Genomic DNA, 11,741 nt, shown 5'->3' with positions numbered 1-11,741 from the left:
TAGCCGCATCACAGGCGACCAAGTGTGACTCCTGTATACATAAAATATCAGCATTTAGGCGTTTAGCCTCTCTCCACACCGATGAACGTTTGTATGGAGAATTAAGTTCATTCACGTTAAGTGACACAACCTTAATAGCCATAAATACGAATCATAAACATCCTTAGTAACACCAGTAACACAAGAACCTTAATAAGTGTGGACATGTAGACATGGAGATACACCCTCGCTGCCAGTATTGCCGAGTAGGAGAGTCTAAATATAAGCAACATAAAGGACAAGTAGACGAGGACCAACAGGACAGACAACAAGAACAGAAAACATTCAAAAAGAGAAGTGATGTGTTTTTAGGCCACGTTTGAAACTATGGATGTTGTTCTTGAGTCTGAGGGATTTAGGGATAGCATTCAAGAGAACCGGTGCAGCACGAGTGAAGTCTTGTAGATGGGAGTGAGAAGTTCGGATTATAGAAGATGTTAGTGTGAGATCATTAGCAGATCGGAGAGAACGTGTAGGATGGTAGACGGAGATGAGAGAGGAGATGTAGGGAGGTGCAGCATTGTGGAGAGCTTTGTGTGTGAGACTAAGGATTTTGTACTGTATTCTGGACTGAATTGTTAACCAGTGTAGTGACTGGCACAGGGAGGAGTCGTCGTTGTAGCGGCTGGAGAGGAGATGAGTCTGGCTGCGGCATTAAGGATGGACTGAAGAGGAGAGAGTTTGGAGAAAGGAAGGCCTATTAGTAAAGAGTTACAGTAGTCGAGACGGGAGTGAATCAAAGCAATAATGAGAGTTTTAGCAGTTTCAGTAATGAGAAACGGGCGGATTCTGGAAATGTTTTTTAGATGCAGGTGACAAGAACGTGAAAGAGACTGAATATGGGGAGTGAAAGACAGATCAGAGTCAAGTATAACTCCAAGACAGCGAGCCTGCTGCCCGGGAGTTATGGTAGTACCACATACCGAGATGGAAATGTCAGGGTTAGGTACAGTATCAGTTGATGGAGAAAAGACAAGAAGTTCTGTTTTAGAAAGATTTAGTTTCAGATATAAAGAGGACATGATGTCTGAGACGGCAGAGAGACAGTCACTGGTATTCTGTAGGAGTGCAGGGGTGATGTTGGAGGAGGAGGTATAAAGGTGTCATCAGCGTAGAGGTGGTACTGGAAACCAAATCCACTGATTGTTTTTCCAATCGGGGATGTGTAGAGTGAAAAGAGTAGAGGACTTAGGACCGATCCCTGGGGAACCCCGACAGCAAGGGGAAGAGGAGAAGAAGTAGAGCCAGAAAACGAGACGCTAAACAAGCGGCCAGAGAGATAGGAGGAAAACCAGGCGAGAGCAGAGTCCTTGAGACCGATGGAGCGGAGACTACTGAGGAGGAGTTGATGATTCACAGTGTCAAAAGCCGCAGACAGGTCCAAGAGAATCAGTAAAGAGAAATTGCCATTTCATTTGGCCATCAGAAGATCGTCAGTGACTTTGGTTAGGGCCGTTTCTGTGAATGGAGTGAATGGAGCGGAAACCAGACTGTAAGGGGTCAAGGAGAGAGTTCTCGGAGAGATAGCGGATAAGGCGGGAGTAGACTAAGCATTCCAGGAGTTTGGAGATAAAGGGGAGATTTGAGACGGGTCAATAGTTGGCTGCACAGGAAGGGTCCAGAGATGGTTTTTTCAATAGTGGGGTTATGATAGAGTGTTTGAAGGAGGAGGGAAAGACCCCAGAAGAGAGGGAGAGGTTAAAGATTTTAGTTAGGTGACAGCTGATAGCAGGAGAGAGAGACTGGATGAGGTGTAAAGGCATGGGGTCACTAGAGCAGGTAGTGGGGCGGGCGGAGGAGAGGAGCTTGGAAACCTCATCTTCCATCACTCTCAGTTTTTGAGCCTGTAATGAAGAGGAGACGTGGCTGGGAATTGGATCAGAACTTTTAGGGGACTGGGAGAGGATTTCATCACGAATTTCATCGATTTTAGTTTTGAAGTATTTGGCCAGGTCTTCAGCACAGAGATCAGTGATTGGGGTCTGTACTTTAGGCCGAAGGAGAGAGTTGAACGTGTCAAAAAGGTGTTTTGGGTTGTTAGACAGAGAGGAGATGAGGGAGGTAAAATATGTTTGTTTGGCGAGGTGAAGAGCGGAGTAATAGGATTTAAGCATGAATTTATAGTGCAGATAGTCTGAAGAAGTCTTAGTTTTCCTCCAGAGACGTTCAGCACACCTAGAGCATCGCCTGAGAAAGCAGGTTGTTAGCGTGTGCCAGGGTTGCTGCCGTCTGTGTTGGGAGATTCGTGTTTTAGAGGGTACCATTTGATCCAGGGTAGACTTTAGGGTGTCATGGTAATGTTTGGCTGCTAGATTAGGGCAGGAGAAAGAAGAGATTGGTGATAGTGAAGATTGTAGAAGATAGATGTAGCCAAGTGGTCTTCAAACTGTGGCCCTCCAGATGTTGCAAAACTAAAACCCCCAGCATGCGTGGACTGTGAGTGAGTTGTAGTTTTGCGACATCTGGAGGGCCACTGTTTGAACAACACTGATCTAGCCCATTCATTCCTATACACCAACAAATTAACCCATTAAACATTTGAGGTTTGTTTAGTCAAAATACCATTGGAGGCTGAGTATGAAGTCAGCCTCCAGGGTTTCTTGTTGGTGTATAGGAATGAATGGGCTAGATCTATAATATTGAGATTTTTTGCCCATTGAATTCAATGGCCCATTGTGGTCTATGGAGATCCTGTGTCAAATGAAGTAGGAAGCTAAACAGCAGGGTACTGGAAGTCAGCCTCCAGGGTCTATTTTTGGTGGATAGGAATGAATGGGCTAGATCTAAAACATTATTTTATTTTATTTTTTTTATTTTGCCCATTGTGGTCTATGGAGATCTTTTGTCAAACGGGGTAGAAAGCTAAACATCAGGGCGCTGTTAGTAATGTGTAGGTTAGACCCTGGTGTGGGTTCAATTACAGTGTTCAAATGATCTTCAAGTGTAGCTTGTTGATATGCTTACCGGCGTTATTTCATGTATTGTTGCAGCTGTTTCCTCCTCACTGTCACTTTCCGTCTCCTGTTGAATACTATAATCTTCCTATTTAAAAAAAAAGGGAATTAATATAATAATAAGTATTAAATTTTTATATATATATATATATATATATATATATATATATAAAAATAATAAAGAATATTAATTACCTCATCAGAAGATTCTTCAGGATTATATTCTTCATTCCTTTCCTCCTCTGCAGCATATGAATATCCAGTTGCCTTTAGTAAATAGATTAATAGAGTATGTAATAGCCTAAAGCAAAATTCTCCATTACTTGGTTTTGGTCTTGTTGAGATAACATGTTAGTGGCTATCATCCTTTTTCAGTACAATAATCAATTATACAAGGTTTAATAATACTCTGCACATTGTATTTATAGCGACAGCAAGCTAGGGCTGCTCAATATCATATTTTGAGCCTGCATGCTATGCACGCTCAGCTAAGCAAACTCATTATCATGTAATGAGTGTGCATGTTATGCACACTCAGCTATGCAGGCTCATTATCATGTACTGACTGTGCAGGCTATGCACGCTCAACATCAGGTATTGATCAGATAAGCACGCTAATTATTATGTATTAAGTGTGCATGCTATGCACTCTCATTATGATGTATTGAGCCTGCATGCTATGCACGCTCATTATAATGTATTGAGTGTGTAGGATATACATGTTCAATATCATGTATTGAGCATGCATGCTATGCACACTCATATATTAACGTTCATTATTATGTATTGAGTATGCATCCTATGGATGCTCAATGTAATATATTGAACATGCATGCTACACACTTTCATTATGATGTATTGAGCCTGCATGCTATGCATGCTCATTATCATGTATTGAGTGTTTATGCCATGCACGCTCAATATCATGTATTGATTGTGCATGCTATGCACGCTCAATATCATGTATTGACTGTGGATGCTATGCATGCTCAATAACATGTATTGAGCATGCATGCTATGCACGCTCATATATTCACATTCATTATCATGTATTGAGTGTGTATGCTATGCATGCTCAATATCATGTATTGACTGTGCATGCTATGCACGCTCATATATTCATGTTCATTATTATATATTGAGCATCCATGCTATGCACTCTCATTATGATGTATTGAGCCTGTATGCTATGCATGCTCAATATCATTTTTGAGTGTGAATGCTATGCATGCTCAATATCATTTATTGAAAATGTATGCTATGCATGCTCATTATCATGTATTGATTGTGTATGCTTTGCATGCTCAATATCATGTATTGAACATGCAGGCTATGCACGCTCAAAATATTCACGTTAATTATGTATTGAGTGTGCATGCTATACATGCAAAATATCATTTATTGAGCATGCATGCTACACACTTTCATTACGATGTATTGAGCCTGCATGCTATTCATGCTCATTATCATGTATTGAGTGTTTATGCCATGCACCCTCAATATCATGTATTGATTGTGCATGCTATGCATGCTCAATATCATGTATTGACTGTGGATGCTATGCATGCTCAATATCATGTATTGATTGTGTATGCTATGCATGCTCAATATCATGTATTGACTGTGAATGCTATGCATGCTCAATAACATGTATTGAGCATGCATGCTATGCACGCTCATATATTCACGTTCATTATCATGTATTGAGTGTGTATGCTATGCATGCTCAATATAATGTATTGAGCATGCATGCTATGCACACTCATATATTAACGTTCATTATTATGTATTGAGTATGCATCCTATGGATACTCAATGTATGCTACACATACATGCTACACACTTTCATTACAATGTATTGAGCCTGCATGCTATGCACGCTCATTATCATGTATTGAGTGTGTATGCTATGCATGCTCAATATCATATACTTACTGTGCATGCTATGCATGCTCAATATCATGTATTCAACATGCAGGCTATGCACGCTCAAAATATTAATGTTTATTATTATGTATTGAGTGTGCATGCTATGGATGCTCAATATCAGGTATTGAGCATGCATGCTATGCACTCTCATTATCATGTTTTGAGCCTGCATGCTATGCACGCTCATTATCATATATTGAGTGTGGATGGTATGCACGGTAAATTTCTGATTTTGGACTCATTTGGGACTTTGGATCACTATCTATATTGTAGTGCTGCGGTTTTATTGAGTAACACCGGATCACTCCAGTATAGATGGTGAGCAAAAAAAGCACATTTATTCCATTGGGGGGAGGTTATGGTGTTATGTGCAATACAGTCTAGATGGTGATATAAATTGTGAATTCATTCCATCAATAAATATGCACAATTTTTGAATGGAATAAAATCTTTTTTTTTAATCACCACCTATCCTGAATTGCTGCGGTGTTCCTAATGCAATAAAATATGCAATCAGTGAGCACATGTACACGATAAAACTGCAGCAATGCAGTATAGGTCAGTGGTCCCCAAACTGTGGCCCTCCAGATGTTGCAAAACTACAATTCCCAGCATGCCTGGACAGCCGTTGGCTGTCCAGGCATGCTGGGAGTTGTAGTTTTGCAACATCTGGAGGGCCACAGTTTGGGGACCACTGGTACAAATGGTGAAAAAAAAGAGATTTTATCCCATTCAAAAATTATGCATCATTTTTGAATGGGATAAAATCTCCATTATTGACACCATTTATAATGCACTGCTGGCTGCAGCCATTCATTTGGGAGTGCAGCTTTATATGAAAAAATAAATAAATAAATTCACAAAGCTGCAATCCCCAATGAATGGCTGCAGCCAGCAGTGCATTATAAATGGTGTCAATAATGGAGATTTTATCCCATTCAAAAATGATGCATCATTTTTGATTGGGATAAAATCACTATTATTCACACCATTTATAATGCACTGCGGTCTGCAGTCATTCATTGGGGATTGCAGCTTTGTGAAATTTTATTTTTATTGTTTTGGGCATATAATCAATTGTACTACCCACCATTTTGATATTATAAATTCCCTCAGGGCACAGTACAGCAGCTCCGTTCTCAGACTCTCCTCCTCTCTGAATGGTACGTGCAAAACCAAACAGAAAGGAGGAGACTCAGAGGCTGCCATCCCTCCCAGCCTGTATGCGCGCCTGTATGCGCGCTCCCGACATTGAGCGCAGAATACAGCAAGATGGGCGGAAGTGGTGGCCGGCGAGGCTTCAGATGACGTCACGCCGGCCCGCCCGCCCGCCGACTTCCTGCAATCGTGAGACTGCTCAACTCTGAGCTACCGAAGAGGAGTGGAAAAAGGTATTGTTCTAATGTTTTAAGAGGATAAAAAAAACAGGGATAGATGTAGACAGTGTGAGGGAAAGATGGGGAGGGGGAATATGGACATTTTAGTTGAGGATAGCTACTCTTTAAGAGCACATACCTCAGCTCTTCAATAAAATAATTTTTTTATATATATATATATATATATATATATATATATATATATATATATATACCGTATTTATCGGCGTATAACACGCACTTTTTAGGCTAAAATTTTTAGCCTAAAGTCTATTTGCGTGTTATACGCCGATACACCCCCAGGAAAGGCAGGGGGAGAGAGGCCGTCGCTGCCCGCTTCTCTCCCCCTGCCTTTCCTGGGGTCTAGAGCCCTGCTGCCGGCCCTTCTCACCCCCTGGCTATCGGCGCCGCTCCCCGGTGGCATAATTACCTGTTGCCGGGGTCGGGTCCGCGCTGCTGCAGGCCTCCGGCGTGCGTCCCCGGCGTCGTTGCTATGCGCTGCACGGCGCGGCGCACTGACGTCATGCGCCGCGCCATGCATAGCAACGACGCAGGGGACGCGCGCCGGAGGCCTGCAGCAGCGCGGACCCGACCCAGGTAATTATGCCACCGGGAATGGGGGGAGGCAACGGGGCAGCGGCGCCGGCAATGGGTGCCGCTGCCCCTTCTCTCCCCCCTGGCTGTCGGCGCCGCTTCTCTCCCCCTGGCTATCGGCGCCGGCACCGATAGTCAGGAGGACAGAACGGGCAGCGGCGCCGATAGCCAGGGGGTGAGAAGGGCCGGAAGCAGCGCTCTAGACCCCAGGAAAGGCAGGGGGAGAGAAGCGGGCAGCGACGGCCTCTCTCCCCCTGCCTTTCCTGGGGGTTTATCGGGGTATACACGCGCACACACGCACCCTCATTTTACCATGGATATTTGGGTAAAAAACTTTTTTTACCCAAATATCCTTGGTAAAATGAGGGTGCGTGTTATAGGCCGGTGCGTGGTATACCCCGATAAATACGGTATATATATAGATAGATAGATAGATTTAAAAAAAAGTCAGTTCTGTTATGGTGAATATATTTATTGTGTGATTGACAATTGATTGGTAATAAAGGTTTTTTCAATCAAAAATCTGTTCTTATCAGTTTAATATCTGATATGTCCCCTATTTGGGGACCATAAATTAAATGGATTTTTGAGAATGGGAGCCGATTTGGAAACTTGCTTCCGTCGCCCAATGCATTGACCCGATATGGCAGTATCTTCGGGTACAGTGCACCACCCCATTCCAGTGTTAAAAAAGACAGATTCTTATTTAATCCTCTGTGGGTGCTGCTGCAGCTGTTGCCTGCCTTGTCATGTCAATCAGTCTGGCTGCAGAAGGTGCCGCTGCTGTCCAGACCCAGTACTGCTGAATGGCCTCCTTAATTGGATAAGCTCATCGTATCCTCACAAAAAAAAAAAGAGTTCCACAATTAGAGACCACAATAATGAGTTGCACTGACTGGTTTATGAACGTCTATCCATTTGGCGTTTTACTGACCATGTTTGCACACTGATTGATGTCATAAAAAATAAAAAAATAATAATAATACTAATCTAGCACACCTGTGCAGGTTTGACATGACATGAAACGTAGCTGTCTTGCAGGTGGTGCTGAATCCTGTTAAATGATGTGAGGGTCTCATGGTTATTCACAAGGGTGCGTCATTGCTGTTGCTTGACCATGCATTGGTTCTGTGGTCAGTGAATGATAAAAACAAAATTTGCCATCCATTGATTGATGAGAAATCAGCCATGAGGCATTTGTTTTTAGAAACTGCTGCTCACAACCAATGTTGCAATGGAGTGTCTCCATCTGCTGGTGGTATTGGATAAGCATTAGTGCTATGATGGGGTCTGAAGAAGAAGAAGAAGATGGAAAAAAAATAATAAAAAAAAGAAAGAAAGAGAGAGAGACTGACTGAGTGAGTGGGTAAGAGAGAGAGTGAGTGAGTGATTGAGTGAGTAATTGAGTGAGTGAGAGAGAGAACAAATGAATTAAAGTGAGTGAGTGTGTGAGTGAGAATGAATGAAAGTCTGAATGACAGAAAGAAAAAAGTATGAAGAAAGAAGTATGAAGAAAATAAAATGTATATGGAGTTGCAAACATGAGTGCAATCTACAAAGCTGTTGAGGCTGGTCCTCATGGGAGGATTGTTGCACCCAGGACCTTTAGTTCTATTAAATGTCATTCAATGCCACTGCCAGGTGTAAACAGCAGAAGAACCAGAAGCACCAACAGCACGACCATGGGTTGTCAGATTACCCTGATTTAGCAAAGAGTCCAAAAGGATGCAGGTGAATACTGTTTATTTTCAGTTTCTCGTTACAGTTGGTTTGATTCCGTGTCCGGACAGCCAGGGAGGTGGCTACAGGCAACAAAGGTAGGCGTGTTGTTTTCATATACAGATCTTAACCCCTTAAGGATGGAGGGCGTGCCCATACGCCCCCGTTTCAAAGTCCTTAAGGACTGGGGGTGTATGGATACGCCCGTGGGAATTTCGGTCCCCGCCGCTAGCCGTCGGGGACCGGAACGAGATGCCTGCTGAAATCTTTCAGCAGGCATACTGTGAAAATGCCTAGGAGGGTCCTGAGAACCCCCCATGTCGGCCATGGCGGCAAATCGACGTTTGTGGCAATTCCGGGCTGATCGGGTCTCTGATGACCCGATTGCCCGGAAAATAGGGATGAAAGGATTTGTCAGTGACAGCCCCAATCCTCCTAAGGGATAGGAGCGAGGTGGCAGTGGTGCCATCCCCCCCTATCCCCTGCCATTAGTAATGACTACTGACCAATGGCAGTTAAAGGCGGAGGGGTTACCATGGAAATTCCCCACTCTGCCCGCCCCTGGATGTCAGGCAGAGAGGGGGGGGGGGGGGGAGAAGATGGTGGCGGTACCTGGGGGTTTGCCCCCCCCCCCCCTCCATGCGAATGTACAGGGTACATTCACAAGGAGCGGGGGTTTACAGTTAGTCTCTCGCTGCAAGCTAGAGATGCAGGAAATTTTCTGCTGCAGCTCAAACTCCCAGCAGGAAACTCGCTGTAATCCCCCGGCAGTCTGAATGTACCCAAAAAACACTACCTATAAACATACCCATACACAGTCCCCCCCCCCCCCCAATAAAAATGAGAAACCTCTGGTATGGCACGGTTTCTAAAACGTAGTCTCCAGCTGTTGCAAAACAACAACTCCCAGTATTGCCAGACAGCCATTGACTGTCCAGGCATGCTGGGAGTTTTGCAACAGCTGGAGGCACTCTGTTTGCGAAACACTGCCGTAAGGTAATTTTGGTATCCGAGGCAAGTCTAACTCTTGCATCCGTAATTTAGGCCTTAAATGCGCATGGCGCTCTCTCACTTTACCGTACACGGTAAAAATTGCCCAACAAATTTTGGGGGTCTTTTTCTCCTTTTACAGCGGTTCTGACATAAACGCACAAAAATAAATACCCACATGTGACCCCATTTTGGAAACTACACCCCTCACGGAATGTAAGAAGGGGTATAGTGAGCTTTAACACCCCACAGGTGTTTGACAAATTTTCATTAAAGTTGGACGTGAAAATGAAAAATTTTATTTTCTTCACTAAAATGCTGGTGTTTTCCCAAATTTTTCATTTTCACAAGGAGTAATAGGAAAAAAAGCCATTGATGGCTGGGAAATATTGGAACATGGAGGTAGGCATCTTTGATGTCCACTGAAGAAAGAAATTCCCCTTGTTCCATGGATGCCACTACCGAACGGAGGGATTCCAATCGGAAGTGGCGGATGAGAAGATGAAGGTTGAGACGCTTGAGGTCCAGGATTGGCCTCACAGAACCGCCCTTCTTGGGGACCACAAAAAGATTCAAATAGAAACCCCAAAAACGTTCCCTTGGAGGAACGGGGACAATAACTCCCTGGAGAAGCAGGGACCGGAGAGCCTCCCGAAACTGTTTTGCCAGAGAAGGAGACCGGGGGTCCCGGGACTGAAAAAAACGATCCCTCGGGAGGGAGGCAAATTCCATTCGGTATCCGTTGGACACCACGTCCCTGACCAAAGAGTCCTGAATGTGTGTGGTCCAGATGTCTCGAAAAAGTAAGAGACGACCTCCCACCCGAGAAAAATCTGCGGGTGGGGGCATCACTTCATACCGAAGTGGGTTTGCGTTTGCCCGATTTGGCCGCAAAACGTCCGTAACGGTTGGTGTCCAACTTCCAAGACGGGCAAGCCCGGAATGAGGGAGCCTTCTTGTCCCGCGAAGGCGCCTGCCTATACCCCTTATTAGGGCCAAAAGTCCGAAAGGACTGAAAGGAAGAGGACTTCCTCTGGGAAGTAGAGCGAGCCTTATTTTGAGGCAACAAGGAACTCTTGCCCCCCGTCGCCTCAGAGATAATCTCGTCAAGGCGCTTGCCAAAAAGACGGGCACCAGTAAAAGGAAGCTCGGTGAGAGACCTTTTGGAAGCGGCATCCGCATCCCAAGCCTTAAGCCACATGGAACGGAGGAGGGCCGCCAGGTGACCCACAGAAAAGGCAGCACAACGGGCTGACTGCATGGAAGCTGTGCACAGAAAGTCCCCAGCTTTAGAGCATTGGAGAACCAAAGCAGACAGATCCTCTGGGGGGATCCCGCCTGGATACCCTGACGGAGTTTTGAGCACCACACCGATAGGGCCTTGGACACCCAAGCCGAGGCGAAGGTGGGAAGCAGAGAAGAGCCTGCTGCTTCAGAGGCAAACTTCGCTAAGGACTCCACCTTCTTGTCCGTCGAATCCTTGAAAGCAGCCATATCTGCTAGCGACAGTGTAGTAGCCTTAGAGAGGCGGGAAATTGGTGGATCCACCAAGGGAGGGGAAACCACCTTAGAGGCAAGGTCCTTGTCGAATGGGTAACGCACACCTGAACCTTCTTCATTCCCGGGAGCCTCTTGTCCGGATGTTTCCATGCAGATTCCAGAAGGGTGTCAAATTCAGCGTGAGAGCTGAACCTTTGAGGTGCCAGTTTAGCATGATGAAAAGATACTTCAGGAGTCACATCCGAAGATCCTGGGTCCTCTAAGTGAAAGGTGTCTCTTATGGCCGCAACCAATGAGTTCACCATTTCAACTGTATCCGAGCGGTCCTCCGAGTCAGATGCCGATTCGAAAGCCTCATCCACCAGTTCACCAGGAGAATGTGAACAAGTGGAGGAAGCCCTGGAGGGGGGCGACCATGACCGGGTACGCGACTCTTGCGAGGCAGAGTGGCGATTCCGGGAACGTCCTCTGGAGGAGCGACGTTTGTGACCAGATGACACGGGGGGGCGGGACCCACGAGGGGAGCACCCACGTCTACCTGAAGACTCAATGGAAGAGTCAGAAGATACACCCCTAGTACGCCTGTGAGAGGGTGAAGTATGTGGAGAAGAGGAGCGGGGCCCTTTAGAGGGTTGGCACA

At 45.1% G+C, this 11,741-nt stretch overlaps 1 non-coding gene across 1 annotated transcript; it reads left to right on the top strand.

Annotated features, from left to right (window-relative positions):
• Window positions 1-7,380: 7,380 nt before the first annotated feature.
• LOC130296156 (U2 spliceosomal RNA) lies at window positions 7,381-7,567 on the top strand. The gene has a single exon (XR_008849144.1). It is a non-coding gene; the product is annotated as a U2 spliceosomal RNA (small nuclear RNA).
• Window positions 7,568-11,741: the final 4,174 nt, after the last annotated feature.

This window comes from Hyla sarda, chromosome 11 (assembly GCF_029499605.1).
Source record: "Hyla sarda isolate aHylSar1 chromosome 11, aHylSar1.hap1, whole genome shotgun sequence".
NCBI classification, from domain to species: Eukaryota; Metazoa; Chordata; class Amphibia; order Anura; family Hylidae; genus Hyla; species Hyla sarda.
The sequence above is the reverse complement of the archived record's forward strand: the minus strand, read 5'-3'. Positions and strand labels throughout refer to the sequence as shown.